At 43.1% G+C, this 27,893-nt stretch overlaps 1 long non-coding RNA gene across 1 annotated transcript in view; it reads left to right on the top strand.

Annotated features, from left to right (window-relative positions):
• The first annotated feature begins 363 nt into the window (after positions 1-363).
• Positions 364-27,893, top strand: part of LOC103165033 — a 73,253-nt gene continuing 45,723 nt past the window's right edge. Inside the window, exons 1-2 of the long non-coding RNA XR_484425.3 lie at positions 364-482; positions 1,021-1,148. This is a non-coding gene — a long non-coding RNA (uncharacterized LOC103165033). The remainder of the gene's footprint in view (positions 483-1,020; positions 1,149-27,893) is intronic.

The following is a 27,893-nucleotide window of genomic DNA, read 5'->3' as shown; positions in this document are numbered from 1 at the left end:
TCCATCCAGAGGCTGGAAATCCACTGGAGATTTGTCAGGAGGGAGAGAGGAGAAAGAGGGCCGGTGAAATGGGGGAAGGAGTAGCCTCCTTTCCTGGCACAGGTGGGGGCGGCCCAGCCCTGCCCTCCTACCCAACGGAGGTGGGAGTTGTGTGGGACCACCTGGGTCCCTTGAACGCAGGGATGCCCACTCTGATCGCCCTCAGACCTCCCACCACAGAGACCTGGAGGGAGGGGAAGGGGAACACCTGTCTTTCCTTGATCAGGAATTCAGCAAGCCCTTAGTACACTGCTCAGCACACAGGGCTCAATAAATATGATGGATAGATTATTTTTCTCCCCCCTTTTTCTTTAGGAGTCCGCGAGTACTTCCCAGCGTAAATTGCAAGTGGTCTCGGCCCCATGGCAAGTCTTGTCATCAGTGGAGAGGTGAAGACCCTGGACTTGTGTTTTTAAAACAACGGAACGCTGCTATTGAGAAAGGTGAAACAAATAATTCTGTTGCCCTGGATTTACTGACAGATTATGGTGGATTTGTGTCCCTTTCCTCTCTCTAGTCTTTGGGGCACAGGGTGGAGGGGTTTTTTCTGAAACAGTGAGCTTCTGGCCAGTTTGTTTAGAAGCTGGGATTGCCTACCCTTCACCCTCTCCTCTCAAATGCAATCTCAAGCCCCTGCTGGCTAATGTTTCTGAAGTGGAGCCTGAGAGCAAATTTAGCCACTGGATAGAGTCTACTAAGTAGTAATGAATAAGATCCAGAAAACCTCGCTGAGACATTCAGCTGTTCCTGCCTTGGGCTTTACCCAGAGCTCGGGTGATCTCTCCTGATAGACACTGCAGCCATATGAAAGGATCCAAGGAATGAGAAAAATTCTGATACTTTCAGAAGGAGAATCAGAAGGGAAAAAGTTGTGGTTCAGGACTATATAGTCACATTTTAAGAACACATGGGAATTGATGTCCTGTTGCTTGTCTATAGCCACCTTTGCCTTTTACTGATTTGGAAAATTTTGTTTCCCAGCTCCTGCCCCGGAGGGAGAATAGGTTTTTCTGGAACCAGGGAAAGCATCAAGAGCCCATTTTCCTATGAGATGGATGTTGAGCAAGAAGATTGGGAGGGATGTCAACCACCTTCTCGCCTGTACCTGAGTAAGTACGATTCCAAGATGGGTGTATTAAACTTCAAGTTTCACATAAATCAGCTGAATTTCCATAAGGTACTTACTTTGTGGGGAAACCCAACTTAGTGGTAACTTTCTCAATATGTTTTCTGGCTTTTTTATTGTAATTCATTCTTCACTTGGTTTCTCTGACACCATTGCTTTATTAAAAAAAAAAAATGGAGAATCCAGAAGGAATTCAGATAAATTCTGTAAAGAAGACGATAGAGCCTGTGTGTTTGATAGCCCAAGTTGGGGTACATCTCACTCACTTCTCATAACTCTCTTGAACATGGTCTGATAAAAGTTGAATCCAGCAGAGTTAAATGGTAGTAACTGTGCTATAAAAAGTATAGTTAAATTCTATCTCCTCAGGGCAGAATAGATTTAAAGGAACAAGGGAAAAATTGGACTGAGAAATTCAGATGTTCTCTTTAAGCAGAAAACAAGGTGTGTTGGAATTTGTCTGCCCAAACTAAGACCTTTACTTTGAATCTATTCTGATTATTGATCAGAGGGTGGGTGCAGGGGTATGAGAGGATGTGCATGGAACAAGAATAAATTCCTTGATTCATGTTCCCTTTGACTTAGAGCTCTGTTAGCAGATGGTCTGAATAATATCTGTGACCTTATTAGACTGTCCAGGGCTGTTTTTGTGGGCATGTGGTAGAGTGGTGGGGTCCAAACTGGCAAGAAAGAGAGCAGACCCAATGTGGATGAGGAGAGGAGGAGAACCTGGAGACAGCTGGCCTGAAAGTTACAGGGGAGAGGTTGAATCTGTTTCTGAAAGAGGGGATCCAACCAGGTGTTGTAATGTTGAGTGATTAAGGGATAGGCCAGCCCACACTCTGCTCTTTGCTTAGAGAACTGTTAGGATTTGGTGACGAGGATAGGCAGGCTTGAACAAGGGGAGTAGGGCAGTGGTGGAGAGAGAGAAGGAAACCAGAAAGGTTGGAAGGGTGGCAGGAAATAGCCTTGGAGGAGGAAGGATCTGGACAGTCTGCTGAAAGGTGGAAAGTAAGAGCACAAGCAATGAGAGTTGAATTAGGATTAGGTCTCTGCACCAGTTTAGAAAGGCCATTTATCCTAATTGGTAAATTAGGATTTCAGCTTTTCAGCTTGGTCCCTTCTCTGTTCAACACTATGACACGGCACACCTTGAAGTTGTTTAGTATTTGTAAATGCTTGGCCGCTAAATAGGTTCTGAAAATTTCTGCAAAGAACAATTTCCTTTGTGGTTTTACGGCACCTTGCGTAACATAAGGTACGTCTCCCGCTGCTTCAGCCTCAATGAATCCGAGTGTTTGTCCCCTCGTTAGTTTCAAATCTAAAATCCTAGGAATGGACTGAAGTACAAACAAGAGTCTCTCCCACAAAGTAATAGAGGATTTAAGAGACAAATTTTGATATTTAATTGTTACTATTTATTTCAATAAAAATGTGTCTGTGGGGTGAGCTCAAGTGATAGGTGGAATTAGTTAGTCCTGCCAGTGGCCACCCTAATTCCTCCTGGTCCAATACTGATATATTGGATTGAAGGGTCCTTCTGAAGCTGGAATGTCCTATGCCCCTCCCATTCCCCCCACCCAGATTCATCTAGCAGGTGACAAGGTGTGGACAAAGGCTGTGCTGGCAGCCCAGGCTTTTGTTAAATTTTTATTCTCCAGCAGGGAGTTTAGGTTGAACAAGTGGGAGCTGCTCCCGTTGTAGAAATCATTGCCACCATCTGAATATCCCGTAAGAATATTTAGTAAAAGGAGAAGGAAACAAGATGGGCTAATGGAAAGAGCACAAGTGTGGGAGTCAGGAGTTGTGGGTTCTAAACCCATCTCTGCCACTTGCCTACTGTGTTAACCTTGGGCGAGGCACTTCTTTGTGCCTCAGTTTCCTCATCCTTAAAATGGGGATTAAATTCTTGCTCTCCCTCCCCTTTAGACTGAGCCCCATGTGAGACGAGGACTGTCATATCTGGTTATTTTATATCTGCCCCAGGGCTTAGCGTGGTGCTTGGCACATAGATTTTAACAACTACCACCATTGTTAGATGACAGTCTCAATTGTCCGAACATGCTAGCTAAACTCCCAAATGAAATCCTCTCTTTGGGTTGGGATGTTTATCATTGAGGAGAACCTCATCAGCAGTCACCTGCTGCTGTTGTCAAGCTGCTGCTTCCCATCTGTGGTCACTGCTTTAAGGAGACTTTAGAACTTGAAAATATCATTCTGAGCCACCCATTTCCACAAAATAAATTTGCCACGATCTCTTGCAAGGGGCAGGCATGCCACTACATCGCCAGGAGAGAAATGCTTTGAAAATGCAGCATTAAGTTTTGCTTGTGGTTGAAAGATGAGCATTCAGAAAAGGGGTGGGATTGTAGGATGTGAGATCTTGAAGCTTGGAGGATAAATGAATGGTTGAGAATTTAAGCTTCTGTACCCCAGACAAAGGAACAGACCAGGGGGAAGGTGGAGGCCACAGAAGACCTATACGTATTGCTACTCCTGTCGAGTTTCTGGTAGATTCAGTTCTGCCAGAATGTGTGGTTTCACTATGCATTTGACATAGACTGTAATGGCAGAATTAGTGAATGTTTTTCCAGTAATTCTCACCTGTTTGGATATAGTGCAATGTAGTGTTGCGGTCCCGCAGTCCTGGAACGCCCCCCCCCCTTCACCTCCGCCAAACTGATTCTCTTCCCCTCTTCAAAACCCTACTTAAAACTCACCTCCTCCAAGAGGCCTTCCCAGACAGAGCTCCCCTTCTCCCTCTACTCCCTCTATCACCCCCCCTTCACTTCTCCGCAGCTAAACCCTGTTTTCCCCCTTTCCCTCTGCTCTTCCCCCTCTCCCTTCCCATCCCCTCAGCACTGTACTCGTCCGCTCAACTGTATATATTTTCATTACCCTATTTATTTTGTTAATGAAATGTACATCGCCTTGATTCAATTTAGTTGCCATTGTTTTTACAAGATGTTCTTCCCCTTGACTCTATTTATTGCCATTGTTCTTGTCTGTCCGTCTCCCCCGATTAGACTGTAAGCCCGTCAAACGGCAGGGACTGTCTCTATCTGTTGCTGACTTGTTCATTCCAAGCGCTTAGTACAGTGCTCTGCGCATAGTAAGCGCTCAATAAATACTATTGAATGTGTTAAATATGTATATGTGTGCCTTGCATTCGACCTAGTATTACACTGTGAGTTTTCTTTAAGGCTGAATTCTGCACGAAGATAACCCCTGTGGTACAGAAATGGGTGTATTCTGGAACGTGAATCGATTGTTCTTGCAAATACAGGTGCTAAGAGCTGAAACTACATGACAAAATAACACCAGAACAGCCTCTCACCGTGTCCCCTCATTGTTTTGTTTCAGGGTCCTGGGCTGTGTTTTTTCAGTCCGGCAGGGTCTACCTTTTTTTGTATTGACCTCAGATTAAGCATTGTGCAGGGTTGAAAACTTGTCAATTTTATTTTAACTGGAAGGAGAGGAAATCGTGGAAAGCCTGATCCAACTTTTTTTCTTGTTCTAGATTACATGGGAAAATTCCTGGGAGTAGTTCTGTATCTCCATTTAATGATGGAATGGTGGTCTCCTTGCTGGGCTTTTATTTTTGGGCTATGCAGTAATTGTGGTTTCCCACACAGTTTATTTTCTCAAGAAACACATATAAAATGTTGATAGTGCTGCAGGGACCCAAATGTTCAGAATAATCTGTCTTGGCTATCTTTTGTGGAAATAGAGGATGCCTTGAGCGTACAGAGCCCTTTCTGAGAAGGCGTATCTTGACCCTATGCCATGTGTTGGGCTCACATCCTGCAGGTGCGTCACAATCACAGTCTGGCCATATTCCCCCAAAAATAAGAATTCCTCACTCAACTAAAGCAATTATATTGTTTCTATTATTGAAAGAGGTGCTTGTTTTAGGATTTAAATTGTTGCAGACAGGTACACTGTATTGCTTTGCCTAGTAGGATGTCATATTGGCAGTTTCAAAGAGGGGGAAAATGGAAAAAGGAAAGCTTATGAGGAGAATGGTTCTTTTTCCGGAACTGTTCAAACAACTAGCAGGTGGAAATAGTAGGTTAAGCTGCTGTAGAACTGTACTTCATTCAGAGAGAATGCAACATTTTAGGCTTCATTTACATGATTCTCCTTTTTCTGTGGGGCAGGGGCTTCCATTTATTATAGCATTTTGCTGGTGCAAGGAAAAGAAAAAATCTTTGAAAAGAACTATAAAAATCCAGCTGTTCCAGAGTCTTTTTTTGAAGACATATGTAGCATCATCTGGGGTCTGGTGATAGGCAGCCTAATAAGCCAGACTTAATAGTCCTATCATGTAGGTGACAGAAATTACTCCTATTCCTTCCTCAATCCTCCCAAGTGTCACTGGAACAGGCAAATTATCATTCCAAAACAGCTGGATGGTAGATACATTGAGTGGTAAGCTATGTAAATATTAAGGGAGATTTCCAACCCCACCATGTCTGCAGTCTCTTTTTTTTTTTTAGCAGCCTATATCTTCATGGATAGAAACCTTTAGAGAAAAATAAATGAAAGCCAAGATTATTCTCTCTTCAGAAAAATCCTCTGTCGAGGAAAATCCTCCCATTTATTTTCATTCATTCATTCAATCGTATTTATTGAGCACTTACTGTGTGCGGAGCACTGTACAAAGTGCTTGGAAAGTACAATTTGGCAACAAATAGAGACAATCCCTACCCAACAATGGGCTTTCTAGTCCCTCTTGGGCCCGTTGGTTTGGGAAAATATAGATGAAGTATCCTGAAGACCATTTTACCTTGGAAATTCAGTGACTTCTACTCCATTAGGTCATTCGACTTCTCTTTTAAAATGCCAAACCATCAATTTTATAGCAAAATAATTCTGAACAGGTTTTTCTCCAAAGACTTTTCTTTTTCCCCATTGGGCTTTGAGGAGTTAGCACACAATGAAGAAATGCACTTGAGTAGTGTATGTAGTGACAAGCAAGCTGAAACTTCACAAACTCTTATTATAGCTCAATTACTCAAAATATTGTACATAATTATGTTCCCTGCCCCTTCTCCAATTCCAAGGAGTTCCAAGGCAAAAATTCAGCAGCTGAGAAAACAATATTTTTGGTAGAGGTTCCTGTGTGGATTGGTTTCTGCTTTATTTGATTGTGGGAAGGAAGATGAGAGGAAAATCTGCCAAAACCTGCATCTGCCAGGAGAATGTTAGACTATTCACAGACTCCTTTTAAACATGAATTTTGCCTGGACTAGTATTTCATAGAATTAAATAGTGGAAAGGACTCCAGTGAGCTCATATGGTCCAATCTCCTGCCTCCTTGGTAACTCTGCCCTAAGTAGCCTTTTCCTCAGTTATTCAGCAGCACAGAGAATTAAGGTTATGAAAAATCCCTGACAAAAAAAACCAACAACAAAAAGCAAACAAACTGATATGGCAGAGCCCAAATGAAAACAGGGAAGAAAAGTAACCCTTCAGCTATGTAGAGTGACAAGTGCCATGAATGGAAAACCTTGCCCAATTAATGTGGAATCTAAACCAGGCAGGGCAGATGGATGTCCCTCCTATTTTTATGAATTTTCAGGGTTGGAGATTCCATAGACTTCTCTATGCTGATCTGGATTCTCTTGCCCTGAAATTTAAGCCCATTTCCTCTTGGTTGTACAGTCCTCTGTGAAAAAAGAATGGATTGGTGCCCTGTGAGTTCCTTTGGAAAACTCATTGGCTCATATGACTTTACTACCTCTGTGGATAGTCTCCAAATCCATGTCTCCAGCCCTGATTTCTCTCCCTCTAAGCAGTCTCTCATTTCCTTCTGCCTTCGAGACGTCTCTCCTTGGATATCCCTCTGTCATCTCAAACTTAACATGACCAAACAGAACTCTTGATTTTCCCACCCAAACCCTCTCCTAATTATATACAATATTTTGAGTTACTGAGCTATAATAAGAGTTTGTGAAGTTTTAGCTTGCTTGTCACTACATACACTACACAAGTGTACATCTTCATTTCTACATTTCTTTCCCTGACTTTCCCATCACTGTAGACAGCTCCACCATCCTTCCCGTCTCACAAGCTGTAACATTGCCGTTATCCTTGACTCCTCTCTCTCATTCAACCCACATATTCAATTCATTACTACAGCCTGTTGGTTTGGCCTTCACGACATCAATGGAGTCTGCCCTTTCCTCTCTATCCAGATTGCTACCATACTAGTCCAAGCACTTATCCTAGCCCACTTTGATTACTGTATCAGCCTCCTTGCTGACCTCCCCGTCTTCTGTCTCTCCCCACTCCAGTCTGTACTTCACTCTGCTGCCCCAAATCATTTTTCTACAAAAACATTCAGGCCATGTTTCCCACTCCTCAAGAACCTCCACTGTAATGCCAACCTACTCACTGTACCTCGATCTAATCTATCCTGCCACCAAACTCTCACCCATGTCCTGCATCTGGCCCTGGTACCTCCTCCCTCTTCATATCCAACAGTCAATGACTCTCTCACCTTTAAAGCCTTTTTGAAGGCACATCTCCTCCACGAGGTTTTCCCTAAGTCCTCTTTTCCTTTTCTTCTACTCCCTTCTGCGTTTCCTTTATTCATCCCCCATCTCAGCCCCATAGTGCTTTATGTACATATCTGTAATTGTATTTATTTACATTAATGTCTGTCTCCCCCTTTAAACTCTAAGCTCACTGTGGGTAGGAAATGTGTCTGTTATATTGTACTGTCCCAAGTGCTTAGTACGGTGCTCTGCACACAGTAAGTGCTCAATAAATACGATTGACTGCTTATGATAACATTACATATTCCGGAAACTAGTTTTTAAATTACCACTTACCTGCTATTTTCTGGGACAAACATCTCAATTCATATAATCTTTTCTCATAGGCCTGTCTCACCAATTCTTAAATTGTTGGGGGTTTTTCCTCCTCTTTTCTGGACTCATTCTAGCTCCTGTACATCTTTCTGTAACACTTGATGACCAAAACAGTACCAGTGTTCTAATACAGGTCCAAAAAAGACTGGATTTAGCAGAAATTCTGCTTCCTGGCTGTTACCTGCCAAGCTTTCACTAATGTCTAACCAAGATACAGGATGGTGTTTCATCACTGGTGTCAGTATGCCTGAAGTTAGCATCACTAAATCCAACAGAGGACAATTTATGACACTAATTCCCAATGTAGATTGGGGCCAACACCTAAGTAAATTATTCTCTGCTCACTTATCTGCCTGAATGGGGCTTCTGCAGGATCACTTATCTTACGCAGTCCTGTCTGTTCATTAAGTATGAGCCCATCTGTTCTTAAAATAAGGGGGTACAGAGGAGTAGAGCAAACTGGGAAGATAGTGGAGGAAACCGACCTCATCCTACCTGCCACAGTTTGGTCTTGGTGCTAGTCTGTGTTGTGAATCTCTTAGGAGGATATCCCTTCCTCAGTCTCTCTCTCACTCTCACTTCTGCATGGCACAGTGGATAGAGCACGGGCCTGGAAGTCAGAGAAGCCTGACTCCACTTAGCTGCTGTGTGACCTTGGGCAAATCACTTTATTTTTCTGTGTCATTTCTCCCATCTGTAAAATGGGGATTGAGACTATGAGCCCCACATGGGACAGGGACTGCGTCCAACCCAATTTGCTTGTATCTACCCCAGCACTAAGTACAGTGCCTCGCACAGAGTAAGCACTTCACAAATACCATATTTCCTCTTATTATTATTATTCATCCATTTTTTACGGTATTTAGTGTTTACTCTGCATTAGACACTATACCAAGCAGTGGTTACTCTACTAAGCGCAGAAGATGTAAATTAGTCAGACTGCCACCAGCCAAACTAGATTTCTCACACATACACAAACTAGTGATTCATTCTGCAAATCAACTGTATTGGATGCTTACTCTACTAAGTGCTTGGGAGAGTACACTTTAAGTTAGTTGGTAGACACTTTCCCAGATGTTTCAGTCCATATTCCTTGCAAATTTTTTTTTTTCCCAAATAAGCTATGAGTATAATAGAATAAAGAAATAGAGAACAATCCTTACCCCATTTTGTCTATCCCCTGCCAAGGGCTGAACAGGCTGACAAGCTTGTGGTAGGTTTTGTTGCTCTTTGTCTCTCTGCTTTGGTCTGAACTCCCTGCAGATTGTTTATGACAGGTGGAAGAAGGTGACTGAAGATTACCTCAGTATTCTGGGATTGAGTTCACCATTTTGATCCAACATCAACCAGTACAGGATTTTCTCAGCACTCCCTACCCGCCAACTCCCACCCCGCAGTAAAGATCAAGTTTCTTTTTCCGTTTCTCATTCTTATTTCAGAGGTGTAGCAATTTTTATAGCTTTCCAGAGCCCCATATTCCCCAAATAAGTGAATAGGAAGATAATCCTGGGTCTGCCACCTGTCTGCTGTGTGACCTGGGGCAAGTCACTTCACTTCTCTGGGCCTCAGTTCCCTCATCTATAAAATGGGGATTGAGATAGCCCCATGTGGGACAGGGACTGTGTCCAACCCGATTTGCTTGTAACCACTCCAGCACTTAGTACAGTGCCTATCACATAGTGCTTATCAACTACCATAGTAATAGTAATAATTATTTTTATTGTTACCAAGGCAGAGCTGAGCATACTGAAGGGTGTATGGGAATATCTAATAATGCCAACTTTGCAGAAGGGCACCGAAATGTACTGGTGGAATCCCATAATATGAAAAGTCAAACTTCTGGACTGTGAAGGGTTTCAGTGCTTGGCTTGAGCACTGGCAGTCAATATTATCCAATAAAGGAATGGGCATGATATGGAATTGTCTTTTTCACTCACAACTCTGCATACAGATTTGCCTGATATTTGTTAATTCTATCAGGCAAATCTGATCAGTCAGAGTCCATCTGGACCATTCTGCTTAAAAAACAACCCCCATCCTTTTTTCTCCCATTTTTACCTGTTCTCCTATATGTTGGACCCTAAACAATGCCTAATTTCTGAATTTTAGAGTGAATGTGTACCTCCATTCCTTGGAACTCAGCCCTGGGGATCCATCAGAAAGAAAACTCTCACTGCCTACTTCTATAAGCGATATCAAGAAATTGGGCCAAAAAAAAAAGAAAAACATCTTTTCAGCATCTAACATTTATCAGTATGCTGCATAAATGGGTTGTAAATGAAGGGTTAGGGTTTTTTTTTTTTGCCTGAATCATTCCAAAAAAGCACCACAACTTGTCACATTTTTTGTCTGTTGACATAACCATTCTCTAGCCAGACTCCATCAGTAAGGATCACTTCAGGATGAAGGTTGAAGTGATGATCTTGGCTATTCAGGCAAAGCAGGCTTTCTCCCCACTCCTGAAATTTCTTGATAATTGCCTTGGTCCTTTTTAGGTTGTGGAAGCCCAAGTAGAATCTGTACAGGTGTGTCAAGGATATTTAGAACTGTTGAAGATGAATGCATAGCTTTTGTAGCACAAGCATTTATTCATCCATATTTGGTACCCTAACAATCTCTGTCTTGAATGACAACTGTCATTGGTAAAATTCTGATGTTTCAGTCCATTGCCCAGAATGTAGTTTCCCTCAATGTGATTGTAAAGCGATCTTTCCCAACACATTATCATGATGGCCAGCATCGATGCTGAACTTCGTTATAGTGTATCATCGCTCAGCACTGTTATCGTTCTGGTATACTGTGATTGAAGGACCAAACATACTGACCCTAAAACCCAAGGAAAATGCTGTCTGCCTGTTCCTCTGGGGGGTTACTCTAACCTCATCCTTCTCCCGGAAATAGCTGAGAATCACTTTTTCTGAAGTGAATTTTGAGGTAAACGTCTGCCCCATTCAGAAGTTGAAGACTGTGCCTAAATCTGGAAAAAGGAAAGACCCTCTGTCTGTCTAGACAGGGCTTTGTCTGCCGTGTGTGTCTGGTCATATGGGCTACTCACTCCGGGAATATTTATTAATCTGTAGGCCCTGAGCCACAGAGAGACAGCCCTATCTGCCCATTAAATTCTCGGAGCTAGCTTTCCGGGTGGTTCATTGAGCCTGCGTGCTGCAGGAGGCCTCCAGCTGACCAGAAGAATTGTTGTTTTCTGATCCAAGACTTGGCTGCCTGCCACCAAAAACACCAGACAGATGTTGGGCCTTTTCTAGGGTCAGGGTTATCAAAGGGTTGCAATGAACAGCCAGACACTCTGCTTTCTTGCCACTTTTCCACTGCTGATTAATAGGAGCAAATAAAATCTCTGGGAGTGCTTGGCGTAGCTGGGCAAAAGACAGGGCTATTATGAATCCCAGCACTTCCGGTGATGAAAAAGCCGTTCAGTATTCCAGAAGGATAGACTGACCAATTTATTTCAGTTTTGTTTGATCTGAGGCCTAGGGGTAGTGATATCTGAGGGCAGGGGGTAATGCCTCCTAAAGATAACAATAGCAAATGCAAACAAGGTGTTCTCTTTTCTACAGTGGTTTCTTATCATGGGATCAAGGCAGAACTCATAGTAGGGAATGTAGTACCCTGACTTTGAAGAAGCATCAAAGTAATTTGTTGGTCTTTGAAGTGGGGAGTTTTCTATAAATTTTTCACATAGACTTGAGGTGCTCTCTACTGAAGAAATAAATTAGGAAAAAGTTGGGTGCTGTTTCCATATTTACTGGTAGACCAGAATTAGTCCTTAAATGTAATCAATCAATCAATAGTATTTTTTGAGCTCTGAATGTGTGCAGAGCACTGTACTGAGCACTTGGGAGAGTACAACAGAGGTGGTAGACATACAAGGAGCTGGTAGTCTATAGGGAGCTTATAGTCTTGAGGGACATATGCAAGTCCAATCTCCTGCTCTCTAAATGCTTTCATTTTTAACCAGAATTAACTTCTATTAGAGCTCCAGATACCGTCTCAGGGCTGAGGAGAAACACTATGGGAACATAGGAATGACTTAATGACATACCAGTACTGGCCTTCAGGCTCCCAGGACTTTTTGCCACCACATGAATCTTAAATTTGGCTCTGGTGAGCCTAGGTAGCGCTGGGGCAAGAATGGATAGGTTGTTATGTCAACAGAGAAGTGTTTTTTTTCCTCTATTCTTTCTGCACAGTTGGTGATGTAGAGCTAGATAGGAATAATGCATGCTGGGAGTCACATATGGAATGACATTTCATATACAAGGTTGCATTTGTTGGTTGAGGAAAAAGTTAATGGCTGACATTTAAGTCTCAATTTCTGGAGATTGCCTCTTCAGGATGCAACTGCCCTTAAATCGAAACACAAGATATTTTTCTCCTTATTAACTTCTTTTCCCTTTTCTTCCATTTATGATGCTGTTGTTCAAGGGCTAGCCACAGCTCTCCTGCTTCTCCTTGATCTTTTCAAACACTGCACCCAGAGAAGTAGTGCGTCTGTTTTGGATGCTTCACATCTCCTTCCCTTCCACTTGGAATTTCATCCCTTCTCTCATCCATTAATCAGTGAACGGTAGTTCAGTCAGTGGTATTTGTTGAGCACTTATTGTGTGCAGAGAATTGTACTAAGTACTTGGGAGAGCACGCTACAACAGAGTTGGTAGACATAGGCTCTGCCCAGAAAAGCTTACAGTTTAGAGGGGTAGACAGACATTGTCTTATGTTGTCGGGTCAACTCTGACCCGTAGTGACTCCCCAGACACATCTCTCCCAGAATGCCCCACCTCCATCTGCACTTGTTCTGGTAGTGTATCCATAGAGTTTTCTTGGTAAAAATATGGAAGTGGTTTTCACTGCCTCCTCCCATGCAGTAAACTTGAGTCTCTGCCCTCGACTATCTCCCATGCTGCTGCTGCTGCTCAGCACAGGTGTCATGTACAAAAGTGCTGTGGGGCTGAGGGCAGGATGAATACCAAGTGATCAAAGCATATGGATCCAAGTGTATAGATGATGCAGAAGGGAGATGGAGTAGGGGATAGGGCTTAATCTGGGAAGACCTTTTGGAGGAAATGTGGTTTTAATAAGGCTTTGAAGGTGGGGAAAGTGTCCTCCTTCTGGCCTGGAACTCCCTCCCTCTCTCCTCAAATCTCCCAGACAATTATTTTTCCCCACTTTGAAGTCTTACTGAATGTACTTCTCTGAGAGGCCTTTTCTGACTAAGATCCCCTTTCCTCTTCTCCCACTCCCTTCTGTGTCACCCTAGTTGCTCCCTTTATTCAACCCCCTTCCCTGCCCTCAGCACTTATGTACATATCTGTAATTTATTTATATTTATATTAATTGAGATGAATCAAGAACAATGTTGGTTATGAACCTGTGAGAGAAAGTGTTGGTGGCTTTTTCTACAGTGATAGGGAGGACAGAGATTGGGTGGGAAGGTGGGGTTTGTTTTGGCTATGCTTAGTTTGAGGTGCTCCCTGAAGAGGCTTGCTTTCTGCAATCTTTCGACAAAAATCTCTCAGGGAACAATTGCTTCACTGCCCTTGGCTGAAACCAGTAAAGCTTTGGTCTCTGAAACCTCTGAGACTTTTCCCACTAGGATGTTTCTGCCTGTTTAGAGTTGTTTAGTTGGGCTCTAAGTCCTGTCAGTACCACTAAGCTGTCCTTCGACTCAGACATGGTCAGCCGTGGTTTTGGGGATTATTTTTCTTTTCTTTAATCTCCCATTACATTATAACACTTGTATGAAGTGTGGATTTTAACACACAAGGGGTCAAAGCGTCTAACATCTTTCCTGATCCTACCCAAGCAGGTCATTGTGGAGGGAGTCTGTCTGGTTCTGGTCAGGTTCATCTGGTCAAGGAAGGACACGAGAGTGAGCTACAGATTATGTCATTGTGACGTGGTTTGGAAAACAGTCATGATGTGTAATGTGGCTCTGCCCTTCCCCTGCTCTTTCCAGAATTGGATTAAAAACCTATCTGTAACTGTAAACTGTTGAGTCACAGGTTTGCGGGCAGATTTCTATAACTCAGGGGAGCCTTATCTTTTGGTGGGGGTATGTTGTCTGCTGCAGTATGGCCGAATTTGGTCTCAGAGTTTGATGTTTACAGAAGGAGTTAGTTTCCTTTCCTGTGAACTCCCGTCCAGCAGCAAGTTGACTGGGCTTTCTTAAGGATGTGTGTTGCAGAGAATGCCTGGGGGGGAGAAGGAAAGATTTGAATGGGGGAAACCAAAATAAGGAGAAGCTAACTGGACATTCCTTGAGCTGGAAGCTCCTGTTGCCATGGTTCTGCTGGCAACTGGGCTTAATGGCTTAGTGGAAAGACCACTGGGCTTGGGTGTCAGAGGTCATGGGTTCTAATCCCAGCTCCGCCACTTATCAGCTGTGTGATTTTGGGCAAGTCACTTAACTTCTCTGTGCCTCAGTGACCACAACTGTAAAATGGGGATTAATACTGTAAGCCCCATGTGGGACAACCTGACTATCTTGTATCTACCCCAGCACTTAGAACAGTGCTTGGCACATAGTAAGCACTTAACAAATATCATCATTATTATTATTACTATTAAGATTTACTCATGGAAAAGGTCCGGTATTGCTGGGGTAACTGTTACTTCACTGGTTCAAGATCTTATATCCTGCCGTGACTACTACGTTAGCAAGCGGTCAGTCAATAGCATTGATTAATTGATGATTATTGATGTTAGAACTTAATCAACGGTGAGATTCAAAAGATCAGTTACTGTTCAGACTGTAAGCTTGTTGAGGGCAGGGAATGTGTTACATTTTATATTGTACTCTCCCAAGTGCTTAGTATAGTGCTCTGCACACTAAGCATGCAATAAATATGATTGACTTGACTGTTTCCCACTCTAGTCTGTGGATTCATTTAATCGTACTTCTTGAGCGCTTAGTGTGTACAGAGCACTGTACTAAGCACTTGTCCTCGTGGGCAGGGATTTCTGTAACTCTTTTGTATCGTACTTTCCCAAGCACTTAATACAGTTCTTGGTACACAGTAAATGCTTAATAAATACCCTTGACTGATTAATGGAATGTATTTTTTGAGAGCCTACTGTGTGCAAGGTATTGTACTAAATGCATGGGTATAATAGTCCCCAGGAAATGGCAATCTGAGGGAAGAGACAGATATTAATTTACAAATAGGGGGAAGAAGAGGAAGGGAAGATAGATCTGTAATGATTAAGTGCTTAAATAGTAGAGTATGTAAGTTGATAGGTCCAGAAGCACTTCAGTGGGTGTTAGTGCATAAAGAAAAATGAATATAGGAAGGCTACCTGGTGGGATTTCAGGAAGACTTTGAAGATGGGAAAACTGAGATGGGGTGGTTTTGAAGGGGGATGGAGTTCCAGGCAGGCAGAAGGGCATGAGTGATTTTTTTTTCCAGTGGAAAATTCCTATAAAATAATATGGGCCAGCCTGGGCAGAGTGGGTCAGCTTCTAGCCTAACAAGGACCGCTATGTCGATAAATCACCCAGCTAACAAGTAGACTAACTGAAATGAAGTAAATGAGATGATTATCCAAGAGCAGAAATGTAGCTTGAGATATTAGAAAAGAAACTAAGATGTGAAAAGGTCAAGTTATAAAAATACTAAGAAAGTGAATCAGATCTGGGGGAATATATTGGAATTTAAACAAATGAAAGCAAAGTAGAGAAAGATTGAAAGATAGAAATAAAAGTAATAGGCAGCTTGGGAAGGTAGTAAACAAACCATGGGAAAGTGATTTTTATTTTTGGTTACTGTGGCAGAATGATGAGACTAATGAAAATAATAAAAGGGGGAGTTAACATACCATGAATATATAAAAAAAAATCCCAGCATACATTTGCTTATGAATCCCTTCTTTTCAAGTGAACTCAGATAGGGTAGGAGTTTACCCCTAATTTGGGATCACAACTTTTGTCACTGATAAATAATTTCTTTTTGTGGTATTCCTGGATCTCTCTTGGATCTCAGAGAGTACCCTTACCCCAACCATGAACCTGCTGGCCTGAAGTTCCTATGCCTCCTGGATTCTCCCTGGTCTTAACTAAAAGGGAGAATCATTCTTCCTTCAGGTGCCTTGGAAGATCCTGTAGAGGGGTGACTTTTGGGTCCTTTCTGACAGCACACCAAGCCGAAGCCCTTACCTATAATGCCGCGGTGGCGCTGGGTAATGAAGAAGAATGCTTCTCCTTTCTTTGCCCTTTCCCTCTCTAGTGCACAAACAAGCTCAGACTCTCCAGCCCCTTTGCCCAGAGGGAGACAGACATGCTTTTGAGGTGCTCTGGCATCTAGGCAAGGTCAATTTTTATAAGTATCTCTGGTAAGAAAGTTTGTAAACATCTGTCAGGTTCTGCCACTGAATGAATGGCCATGCTCTGGCAGAAGGGCATAAAAGGATGTGCATGGTCTCCTTCCTCAAGGCCATTACAGAAATTTTCAGCAACTAACATCCCTTAGGTACTAAATGATACTATAAAACACATTTCTGCTATCATGCAAATACCTTTTCCTTATCGAGGCACTAAAATCTGCCAATCAAGTTCTCATGTATCAAGGAGAACTATTACTTTGTTTCCCCATGATGCTTTAAAAGTGGGATCCCATCCTCAGTAATGTTCCACATTGTACATACATAAAAACTGTCCTTTGCTGGAGGGATGAATTTGCCACTTGCAAGGACTCTTGCTGTTTTCTCTGGGCCTCCTAATAATCCAAAGCTTCTGCTTGAGGAGAGCAATCTCTCTTCCGAAAGCCATACCTAAGCCTAGTTTGTCTGCTGTAGTTGTTTCCCAACTGTTGTTGGGCTTTGGCGTGTGTCTTTTAAAATATGCATTTTAGGCTAAATCTCTATCCTAATCTACAGATGGAATTTACCCTTGTAGATTCCCAAAGCTACCCCTCCAGCCTCCACCTCTCTCCTCTGCAGCCTTCAGGACATCTCTACTTGGATTTGCAGCCAACACCTCAGACTTAACTTGTCCCAAACAGAACTCCGATTCTTCTCACACAAAGCCCATAACTTTCCCATCAGTGTAGACAGCACCACATCCTCCCTCTCACAAATTTATAACCTTGGTGCTGTTCTCGACTCAACTCTCCTTCAAACCACTTATTCAATCTGTCATCAGATTCTGTCAGTTCAACATTCACAACATTGCTAAAATCTGCCCTTTCCTCTTCATCTAAACTGCTGCCGTATTAATCCAAGCACGTATCCTATCCTGCCTTGACTACTGCATCAGCCTCCCTGTTAACCTTCTTGCCTCCTATGTCTCCCCACTCCAGTCCATACTTCACTCTGCTGCCCAGATCATTTTTCTGCAGAGCCGTTCCATCCATGTTTCCTCACACCTCAAGAACCTCAATGGTTGCCCATCCACCTCCAACAGGAACTCCTTAACATAGGCTTTAAAGCATTCAATCACCTTATCCCCTCCAACCTTAGCTCCATGATTTCCTACTAAAATGCAGACTGCCCACTTTGCTCCTCTAATGCCAACCTACTCAGACTACCTCAATCTCGTCTATCTCATCACCGACCTCTCACCCATATCCTATCCCTGCCCTGGAACCCCCTCCCTCTTCATATCCACAGTCGAAACATCTCCTCCAAGAGGCCTTCCCTGATTAACCCCTTATTTCCTTTTTTTAAAAAAATATATTTGTTAAATGCTTAGTATTTGCCTGGCACTCTATTAAGCGTTGAGTGTATTTGCCTGGCACTCTATTAAGTGTTGGGTAAATACAGGCTAATTAGGTGGACACAGTCCATGTCCTACCTGTGGCTCATGGTCTTAATCCCCATTTTGCAGATGAGGTAACTGAGGCAGAGAGAAGTTAAGTGACTTGCCCAAAGTCACACAGCTGATAAGTGGTGGAGCTGCGATTTAGAACCCATGACCTCTGACTCCCAAGCCCGGGCTCTTTCCACTGAGCTATGCTGCTTCTCTATTGGTTAGAATTGGTAAGAATTATTGGTAAGATTGGTTAGGGCTCGCCAGATCTTGTTCATGAAAAAACAGGTTGTGTGCATGAATGTGGGTTCACAACAGGTGAGTAACTGTGGTTCAAGTCTTCTTTAATCTGGGGTAGTATCATTTATTGGCTGTGGACTTGGTGAGCTGCAGTGTACTAGGTGCTTGGGAAGCACAAAATAAAGAGATTCTTGGAAAGGCTTGAGGATGTCCAAAAGCATACAAGCCTCTGAGAGTTTAGGTAAATTGCATAAGGTTGGAAAAAAGCTGATAAATAAGGGTGAAGTGGAGAAAGTTGTATGATTAAATAGGAGCCACAAAGTTAAAATAAGAGATCATTGGCTAATAATAAGGAAAAGCTTTTTTGACATTTTGAGGACCTTTAAAATCTGAATTAGTCTTCCAGGAAAGTGGAAGAACACAGCATTTTGGATTGCAGAAACCTGGATGGAGAGTCTACATGTACTCCACAGTACCCAATCCTGAACTGGCAGGCAGTAAACTCGACCTTTATGATGTTTCATCGCAGCATCTCTATGCCTGTGGGCGTGTACTTAAAGATTGTGCTGAGTTGTGAGACCAGTTAGCCTGGGACAATTTTCCTCCCATAAAAGTATTCTCCTTCTCTAATTTCAGGTTGATTGAAAAAACATTGGCAAAAATGCAAGGACTGTAAAGGGAGGAAGGACTTGGATGGAGCATTGAGTAGTGAAGGTGCTGACGATACAGGGAAGGTTTCCATAGGAGTTCAAGGAAATGCAGTCTAGGAGATTGAGTTAATCCTAGTTCATATTAGGGGGTGGATGATGGGGAAAATTGACAGCAAGAGAGATCATTGCTGCAGCACCCAGTCTAAATTAGGGACACTGGAATGGAGGGGTAGTTGGGAAGTCAAAATTCTCTTACTGTAAAGATTGGAAATTCCATGGGCCCTGAAGGTTAGGGAGTTTTTTAGAGAAGCCCAGGTGCTTATCCTATCCTGCCTTGACTTATCTCCTTGCCTCCCATCTCTCCTCACTCCAGTCTTTATTCTACTTGGCTGCCCAGATCTTTTTTTTTAAAGTTCAGTCCATGTTTCTCCACTCCTCAAGAACCTCCAGTGATTGTCCATCCACCTCCACATCAAACAGAAACTCCTTACCATTGGTTTTAAAGCACTCAGTCATCTTGCCCCCTCCTTTACTTGATTTGTTACAAAAACCCAGCCCACACACTTCACTCAACACTAAGCTACGCACTGTACCCCAACTCGCGTATCTTTCTGCTGACCCCTCGTCCACATCCTGACTCTTGCCTGGAATTCCTTCCCCCTTCATATCTGATAGACCACCACTATCCCCACCTGCAAAGTCTAATTAAAATCACATCTCCTCCAAGAGGTCCTCCCTATGCCCTTATTTCCTTCACTCCTTCTTTCTTCTGCATCACTCTTGCATTCATACCCTTTATTTGCCTCATGTTCAACCCCACAGAACTAACTAATGTTTATCTCCACAATTTATTTTAATGTCTCTCTCCATCTAGACTGTAAATTCCCTGTGGGAAGGGAACATGCCTACCAACTCTGTTATAATGCAGCGTGGCTCAGTGGAAAGAGCCCGGGCTTTGGAGTCAGAGGTCATGAGTTCAAATCCCGGCTCTGCCACTTGCCAGCTGTGTGACTGTGGGCAAGTCGCTTCACTTCTCTGTGCCTCAGTTACCTCATCTGTAAAATGGGGATGAAGTCTGTGAGCCCCACGTGGGACAACCTGATTCCCCTGTGTCTACCCCAGCGCTTAGAACAGTGCTCTGCACATAGTAAGCGCTTAACAAATACCATCATTTTTTTTTATATTGTATTCCCCCAAGTCCTTAGTTCAGTGCTGTGCACACAGGAAGTGCTCAATAAATACAATTGATGGATTGAAGTGTTAGGCTTGAAAGTTTGCAAATTACCTGTAAATTGAGTGCGTTCTTAATAGCTCAGATTATGGGTTCAGGGTTCCCAAAGTCTTCCAACCCACTTGTTCAGCAAACTACAGCTCTGCCTTCTGTGATCCGGCTGGCCTTTGTGACCCAGGCTGACTGTTAGGTTGCAGGGCTTGGGCTAAGTGTCTGCTCAGTGGTCCTGTTTTGTTTTTTTTTATTTTATTTTATGGTATTTGTCAAGCACTGTTCCAAGTGCTGGGGTACATACAAGTTAATAGGGTTGGACACACATGGGACTCCCAGTCAAGATAAGAGGGAGAACAGGCTTTGGCTCAGTACACTGCCCCTGGGCTCACCACAGAGACCTGGTGGATGCTGCAACTTGTGAACAACCCAGCTACTCCCACAGAGACAGCATCGGCCCTCTCCTCTACAGCTACTCTGGGTGCGAAGAGGAGATCACAATTCAGATTAACCTTCTGACCTTCCTTAGTTTCGGTGAGGAGATCCTGAGGATTTCGGAGATGTTGAATCATGCCCTCCAACTGTGACATGGGCACTGAGTTGAATACTTTGCGATTTCTTCCAGCTTAACTTTGGACATGCACTAAAGAGAGAGTTTGCTCCATGAGTATCTAAAACTGGAATTTTCTAGGTGAACTGGATGGTCAGGCCAAATGAGAAGAGGTCCTTGGGCTGAAGGTGGCCCAGAATAAATCTCCAAGATTAGGGTTTGGTTTGGGGTGGTGGTCAGTTCTCCCTGCCTGGTTGGGCTGATAAGAAAAGGCCTGGCCCAAGGCTGCCAACTGTCTGAAGCAGAGTGGACTTTGAGTTGGGGCCCCAATCCCAAGATCCATTTCTGGTTTAGAAAGAATCCCACCCCTTCCCTTCACTTCACTCCGCTTCTCAGTTCATCATGGGGTGGTTCTGTGAGCTATACAGCATGAAGGGCCCTGATTGGAGGGAAACTGCCTGAGCCAAACTCACTGCTGGATTGAAGTTTATTTGACTTTTGGGCTTGCTGTGCTCAGTGCATTCCCACAAACCTGGGACATCCCATAGTCTCAGTTGTCCATCCAGTGAAATACGGTGCCCCAAATGGACATTCTCTGTGAGACCTGGTCCATCTGGCTTTGAACAAAAGCATGATGGTGATAGGGAGCCAGGTTCTGTGGAAAAGCAAGTTCAGGTCAGAGTATCAGGAAAAATTTGCAGTAGCAAAGCAGAATAAAGGCTCTTGGTTCTTCTGGTGCTTTCACTAGTTGATCTTGCCTAGAACTTTGATTCATCAGATTTAATCTCCACCATTTTAATATCTCTGCATCCAGTTGGTGATGCCCGTGTCGTGTGTGTGTGTGCGTGTGTGTACGTGCTTAATGTTTGTTTTATCTCTGATGATTTCTGTTTTTCTCTCCTGGACCACAAACCCAGGGATTAGTGATATGTTCTGGTGCCACGTCCCTGAATAGATATTCTAATTTCCCTTCTGATTTTTGTCTGATTGTGGCCTGCAGTTGTTTCTTAGGAGCAGCAGCAAGATGGAGAGACAGATAAATGTCCTTTGCAGGGACAGCCTTTTGGCTCAAAAATGATGTGGCCGTTCCTGTCTCCATACAACTTCCTCCATTACCGCAACCCTGTAGGGCAGTTTTATCTGGGTATTCATTTCACCTCTGAACTTGTGCACCTGTGTGGTGGACCAGGCTGTGTATCAGAATCATCGGAAAGATGGTGTTAAAATGAACAGGGTCATCTGGGGAAGAGTGTGAGGCATTGAGACAGGCTTTTGCAGGGCAGTAAAAAAATGTTTGGAGGCATGAGAATTGTCTGAAGCCACCTGCAACATTTCAGAAATCTTACTGTCCTCCCTGAATCTGAGTTTCTTGGGGAAAGATTTGATATGATGTGAAATTTTAATTTGGTTTTCTAGAAATAACATTTCTTCATCATTTCTTCTTGGAAACAGAATGCTAAATGTTTTTCTCATTTATAATAATGATGGTATTTCGTTCAGCACGTTCACTATGTTAAGTGCTGGGGTAAATACAAGATAATGTGATATGATTCAGTTCCTTTTCCATATTGGGCTCATAAATAAATGGGGGAGTAAAAAACAGATATTTTATCTCCATTTTGTCATCTAGGGAACTGAGGCATAGAGAAGTTCAGTGACATGCCCAAATTCACACAGCATGCAAGTGGCAGGGGCGGGATGGGAACCCAGGCCTCCTGAATACAAGACCTGTTCTCTATTCACTAGACCATGCTGTGGATTATTTTATCCACTGGTATTTATTGTGATTAAGGAAGTGAGGGGAAGCGATTAAAGAGAGATGGGTAGTTGTCAGAGATGACTTGAAGATAGAAATTCTCTTTAAGAAGGTTTCATTGTTCCAATCTTGCAGTGTTGGAAATAGGAAATACATATTTTTATGGTATTAATCAAGTACTTACTATGTCCCAGACACTGTACAAAGTGCTGAGGGTAGATACAAAATAATCAGATCGGACCCAGTCTCTGTTCGACATTAGTGTCTTAATCCCATTCTACAGATGAGGTAACTGAGGCAAAGAGAAGTTGTGACCTGTCCAAGGTTACACAGCAGACAAGTGGTATAATGGATAGAGCAAGGGCCTGGGAGTCAGAAGGTCATGGGTTCTAATCCCGGCTCCACCACCTGTCTTCTGCGCGACCTTGGGCAAGTCACTTCACTTCTCTGTGCCTCAGTTACCTCATCTGTAAAATGGGGATTGAGATTGTGAGCCCCACGTGGGGCTGTGTCCAACTCAATTTGCTTGTATCCACCTCAGTGCTTAGTATAGTGCCTGGCACATAGTAAGCATTGAACAAATACCATAGTTATTTTTATTAAGTGACAGAGCTGGGATCAGCTGTGAAGCAGCGTGGCTTAGTGGAAAGAGCCCGGGCTTGGGAGTCAGAAGGTCATGGGTTCTAATTCCGGCTCCGCCGCTTGTCAGCAGTGTGACCTTGGGCAAGTCACTTAACTTCTCTGAGCCTCAGTTACCTGATTTGTAAAATGGGGATGAAGACTGTGCGCCCCTCGTGGGACAACCTAATTCCCTTGTATCTACCCAAGGTCTTAGAACAGTGCTTGGCACTCAGTAAGTGCTTAACAAATACCAACACTATTGTTATTATTACTATCAAAATGCCGGTCTTCTGATTCCCAGGCTCATGCTCTTTCCACTAGGCCATTCTGCTTCTCCATTTTGTTAAGATTGAAGATTGTTAAGGCTTCCCAATTTCATGTATTAACAGTGGTCAGTTGAGTCACTTTGGAGATACAGGCTACTCCTGGTTGCAGTGAGATGTTGGTGTGTCAGTTCCGGGCTGAGAGATGGTATCACCGGTACAGCAGCATCTGCACTTATACTCTGGCTGGCGGTCTTGTTCTGGGTGGGCTAATATGGGAGGGTGGATTTGTGCAAGTCATCAGCACTTACCCTTCTTCTGTCCTGACCTTTCTTCTGCATCTTGAGAGGATTTTTCCATTCCACTCCCCGAGCCCTTCTGAAAACCACCATCCATAACATTTCATCTATAATTTCCAAGCATTCCAGCTAGGAGGATTACTTATCCACTATGATTGCCTAGGACTAAATTAGAGAGAGTCCCAGCTGTTAACTGCAGAAGCACAATATTTTCCATTTTAATTTGGAGCCGATTAAATGCCTGCTTCAGGATGGGAAGCTGCATGAGAGATATCAAGCAGCTGTTCTTGACTTGTGAGGACAGCAAGAGAGGGGATAGGTTTAAATGACTTTCTGAAAGATCTTCCTCCCTGTCAGAGGGGTGAAAATTCAAGGACTTTTTGCCAAGGGAGGTTGTAGGGGCTCCTTCTTTGAAGTTATTTAATACCTCACCTTTCTGGATTGATTTGAACATAGCTCTGTCTGAGAGCAGGACAAGGGCAAGTTGACTTCTTGAAAGCCCTTCAGCCACATGATCCAACAGAACTGTGGAGCTGGGCTCCAGTAGATTGCCAAGGAGGCTGGCTGACAGGCAGGCTGCAGGTGGGAGGAACATGCTAGATTGCAAGCTATTGAAGAAAAGGATTGTGTCTACCAACTTTGTTGTGTTTCATGCTCCCAAGTGCTCAATTTAGTTCTCTTGCACACAGTAAAAGCTTAATAAACACCACTGACCATTGATCAACCCCATTCCTCTCAATCCAAACTGCTACCTCAGTAGTTCAAACATTTATCGTACCTTCCTTGAGTACTTTATCAGCCTCCTCCTGACCTCCTGCCTCTCATTTTTCTACAAAAACGTTCAGTCCATGTTTCCCCACTCCTCAAGAACCTCCAGTGGTTGCCCATCCACCTCCACATCAAACAGAAACTCCTTACTGTCAGCTTTAAAGTACTCAACCATCTTGCCCCCACCTACCTCACCTTGCTACTCTCCTACTTCAACCCAGTCTGCACACTTTACTCTTCTAATTCTAATCTACTCGCTGTACCTCGAGCTCTTCTATTTTTCCACTGACCTCTCACCCTCTTCCTGCCGCTGGCCTGGAATGCCCTCCCTCTTCATATCCGACAGACAATTATTCTCTCCCTCTTCAGAGCCTTATTGAAGGCACAACACCTCCAAGAGGCCTTCCCTGACTAATCCCTCTTTTCCTTTTCTCCCACTCCCTTTTGCGTAGCCCTGACTTGCTCTCTTTATTCATTCCCCATCCCAGCCCCAAGGCATGTGCCTATCCACAATTTAATATCAAGTCTGTTTCCCCATCTAGACTGTAAGCTCGTTGTGAGCAGGCAATGTGTCTGCTACATTGTTATATTGTTCTCTCCCCAGAGTTTAGTACATACTCTGTACACAGTAAGTGCTTAATAAATAAAAGTGATAGATTGATTTGATCTGGAAAACATGTATTCCACTATGCTCAACTTGTAATTGAGGTGACAGTCCTCAAAAGCCCCACCTAGAAGGCAGACCCCTTTTTCTACTGACTGGATACAAGTGACTAACTCAGATCCCTCCAGTCCATCCCCAACCTCACTATCCAAAGTATTTCTTGAGTTCCTTTATGCAGAACTCCTCCAGAACTGAGGTCATTCTGTTGTATTTTCCCAAGCATTTAATATGGTGCACTGCCCTTCCCAGATGCTCAATAAAAACCATTACTACTATCTTGGTCCCTTTCCTTGAAGAGCATACAATTGAATGTCCGCTGCTAAGGGATAGATGGCCACAACTAAGTCATTTTATTTCCTGGCTCACTAATTTTCACACCCTTCAGCCTTCTCTCCTGAGTTTAAAGCTTTCATATGGTGCTTTTCTTTTGCAAAATGCAGTTTAGTTCACAGAGAGCCTTCCTAGCTAGTTGGTACTATCACTCTGATTTTACAGAAGAAGAAACTGAGTCAAAAGAAAGGAAATAGTTCTCTCTCAGTCACTCAACTAATCTGGGACCAAAAAGCATTTGCATTCAGTTTTTCTGGCCTCTCATACTGATGCTCTGTTCATGAATACATGCAACTCCTGATAAATATCTATCCCTGGTCAGAGAAATGATCTCTTTGCATTTGATTAAATCAGTTGTTGCCACACTTTCTCAGTTTGAGGGTCTTTTCCAAGAGATTTTAGGGGTGTATGTGTGGAGTGCCTGGAGGAAGAGAGAGTTTTCATCGCCGTGTGTTTCCGTCTACCTATGATCCTGTGCTCGGCTGCTAAAACATTTCCTTTAAAAGTAATGTCTGCTCAAAACCAGTTTTTAGGTTAGTCATGTATACTCTTTACTTCCTTAGAATATAATCAATTCTCCTGTGCTGCTCAGGATACTGGCAAATAAGCTTCATTCATTTAGAAGCCCCAAATCCAAACTCTATGCATCTACTGGAAGCTAGAAGATGAGACACTGCATTTATTCATTCATCCAACCATATTTATTGATTGCTTACTGTGTGCAAAACATTGAACTAAGCACTTGGGGAGTACAATATAACAATGAATAGACACATTCCCTACTCAGAGGCATCACTCTTCGAAGTGCCTTTCATCTTTCTGAGGAATCTTTGGCCTAGTTTGGATCATGCCTGTATTTCTCTCATCTGGTTTTTTTTTCCTCTTTTAAGCTTTGATCTGAGATTTGGTGTGTCCCACAGTTTAATTATTGCTGTTACCTAGGCTGATCTTTCTTGTCCCATGATTGAGCTGAGCTCTGGTGTGAACTGTTTGGGATCAGAGAAGGTTACATATCAGGGTTAGGACAGTGTGTGAGGATGTGTGAATGTCCAACCTTCAAAGGCTGTAGGCAATAACAGGGTTTGTTTTCTGGTCACATTTAATCAATCATTCAATGGTATTTATTGAGAGCTTACTATATACAGAGCACTGTACTAAGTTCTTGGGAAAGTATGATGCAATAGAATTGGCACACATGTTCCCTGTCCATGAGAATAATTAATAAGTATGGTATTTGTTAGGCACTTACTATGTGCCAAGCACTGATCTAAGTGCTGGGGTAGATACAAGGCAATCAGGTTGGACACAGTTGCTGTCATTCATTCATTCATTCAATTGTATTTATTGAGCGCTTACTGTGTGCAGAGCACTGTACTAAGCGCTTGGAAAGTACAATTTGGCAACAGAGGCAATCTCTACCCCACAACGGGCTCACAGTCTAACAATCCCTATTTCACAGATGAGGTAACTGAGGCACAGAGAAGTTAAATGACTTGTTCAAGGTCACACAGCAGACAAGCAGCAGACCTGAGGTTAGAACCCTCAACCTCTGACTTCCAAGCCCATGCTCTTGCCACTAGGCCATCCTGTTTCTCTACTAGCTAGCCATTAAAGTGAATTAATAAGTAATTTATAATTTTTAAGATATGTACATAAGTGCTGGGGGCTTGGGGGTGGAGTGAATATCAAATGTCCAAAGATCAAGATCCAAAGGCATTGACACACACAGGCCTCTTTTCCCACTCCCTTCTCTCTTCTCCCACTCCCTTCTGTGCTGCTCTTACTTGCTCCTTCATTCATCCTTCTTCCCATCCCCACAGCACATACGGATATATCTCTAATGTATTTATTTATTAATTTATATTAATGTCTGTCTCCCCTTCTAGACTGTGAGCTCGTTGTGGGCAGGAATGAGTCTATATGTTGTTACGCTGTACTCTCCCAGGCATTTATTACAATGCATCACAAACTGTAAGCACTCAGCAAATATGACTGAATGAAGGAATGGAAGTTAGAAGGACCTTCGTTCTAATCCCGGTTGTTCCTCTTGTTTGCTGTGTGACCTTGAGCAAGTCACTTCGCTTCTTGGTATCTCAGGTAGCTCATCTTGAAAATAGGGATTAACATTTTGAGTCACATATGAGATACGGACTGTGTCCAACCTGATTAGCTTGTATCTACCCCAGCACTTAGTACAGTGTCTGGCACATGGTAAGCACTTTATAAATACCATTTAAAAAAATTGGTCAGCCTCAACATCTGTTGCAGAATATGCCAAGGAACAACTCAGGCATTTTTAAAGGAGAATTTCCCACCACTAACTGGGCACAATCAGCATCAAAATCTCGTCTATTTTGGAGTCACTGAACTCCCTGGGCTTGCTCCACTTCTGAGTTGCATTTCACCCTGAACTTTCCAGCAAACAGTCAGTTCACTGCAGAAGAAGGATGGCTTTACTCAGCCATTATGTGGGGGCCACAGACCTGGATAGAATAACAGTTTGGTGTCTTAATGAACAGTATTGGTATTAAGTGGCCTAAAAATCTGGGTGCCTTCCAGAAATCACTTATGGATCAAAATGATCTTTGGGATGCAGGACCCATCTATCAACCTACACTGGTTATTGGGTGATCTTGGCAATATGTTGGAGACACTGAGGAGCCAGTTAAAATTGCCTCTGCTGCTGTGAGGTAATATAAAGACCGTAGTTGAACCTCAGCCCTTCAG

This window comes from Ornithorhynchus anatinus, chromosome 1 (assembly GCF_004115215.2).
Source record: "Ornithorhynchus anatinus isolate Pmale09 chromosome 1, mOrnAna1.pri.v4, whole genome shotgun sequence".
NCBI classification, from domain to species: domain Eukaryota; kingdom Metazoa; phylum Chordata; class Mammalia; order Monotremata; family Ornithorhynchidae; genus Ornithorhynchus; species Ornithorhynchus anatinus.
Note: the sequence above shows the minus strand (reverse complement) of the source record. Positions and strands in the feature narration are given on the sequence as shown.